At 34.6% G+C, this 1,314-nt stretch overlaps 1 protein-coding gene across 1 annotated transcript in view; it reads left to right on the forward strand.

The window, feature by feature from the left end:
- Positions 1 to 322: 322 nt before the first annotated feature.
- The window catches only part of dusp8b (dual specificity phosphatase 8b), a 247,418-nt gene continuing 246,426 nt past the window's right edge, over positions 323 to 1,314 (forward strand). Inside the window, exon 1 of the mRNA XM_056240405.1 lies at positions 323 to 332. The gene's annotated coding sequence lies outside the window, so the exon portion shown is untranslated. The remainder of the gene's footprint in view (positions 333 to 1,314) is intronic.

A 1,314-nucleotide genomic window follows, 5' to 3' on the forward strand; every position in this document is an offset into this window, starting at 1 on the left:
TTATGAACAAATCATCCTTTCTGGTTTATTCCATTCACAAATCTGACTGATTCAATGATTGAATGATTCAATGATCACATGGAACACTTTAATGGTAGGCTATAAACATTTGTTCTACTGAATAAGGTTGTAAAAAAAAAAAAAAAAAAAAAGCTAAAATCCATGATCATTGGCTAGATTAACTTCTAAAATGTCCGACTGTCCTGCGAGTCACACAACTGCTGAGCACAGCTGAGGTGTGTCGCATGACTTCAGAAAAATAAAGATGTGTCTAGACAGAACCCTAATTGAATTTCCAAGGATCCAATATTCTGTGACGATCAAAGAGCGCTGTAAACAGATTTGAGATAAGGTTCTTAAAACAATAGCCAACAGGGAATGGTTAAAGGGGGAAACATCAAGACTTGAATTTAATAAAACTAGCAATATAAGTCCATCATGAAATAGGTGAGAAATATTACCGTAAACAACTGATACAATAAAGCAGGCTTTTCTCAATCCATAATCCATTCCTCTGTCAGATTAGCAGGTGTGTCAGATTATTGAGATATCTAAAGGGATCTGGTTGAGAAACCCTGCGATAAAGCATATAGTGTGTGTGCACGGGATATAATACAGTAGCCTAAACCAGAAACGCATATTAATAAAAAAATATATCATGTTGTATACAATCACACACATACTTAACATGCAAAATATGTTCCAAAAACCAGTTTATGTGAGGAACTACTTTCTTTCACCCATATTCAGGATCTGTCGTCGATAGTTCAAAAGATGTTTTCAAATTCTCCATTACTGGTTCAAAATCGGGAGCATGAATTGGCGACAGTTGTTTGGGGCGTTCTTGAGTAACAGAGGTAATCATCTTGCTTTTATAAAACAGTTCAGTAAGATAATACTCTTGAACTAACATTTTATACACAATATTGGCAGTTACAAACACAGCTAGCAAAACCGAGGACTGTGGATCTAAACGTTTTTGAGCAAAAGTACTTGCTCGTCGAGTTGCTTGTTTCGGCCTTGAATGAAAGTGTGTGTAAACAAATTTGACGACATAATGATTCACTGACCATTCTTGAATGAATCGGCTGAGTGAACGATTCAGTGACTAATAAAGGTATTTACACTGTGAAAGTAGAACATTTTCTTAGAGATAGCTTTTTACACTAAGTTTAAACAGCAATAGATTATATTTACACTATGTGAAAATAGCGATAGATTCTTTGCAATAAGTGTAAATAATAATTATGCTATTTATACTTATAAATGGTGGCAGATACTATTTGCACCTCAGTGTTGTTGTAGATTAAACTG

Source organism: Rhinichthys klamathensis, unplaced genomic scaffold (genome assembly GCF_029890125.1).
Source record: "Rhinichthys klamathensis goyatoka isolate OS25496 unplaced genomic scaffold, OSU_Roscu_1.1 h1tg000596l_1, whole genome shotgun sequence".
NCBI lineage: Eukaryota > Metazoa > Chordata > Actinopteri > Cypriniformes > Leuciscidae > Rhinichthys > Rhinichthys klamathensis.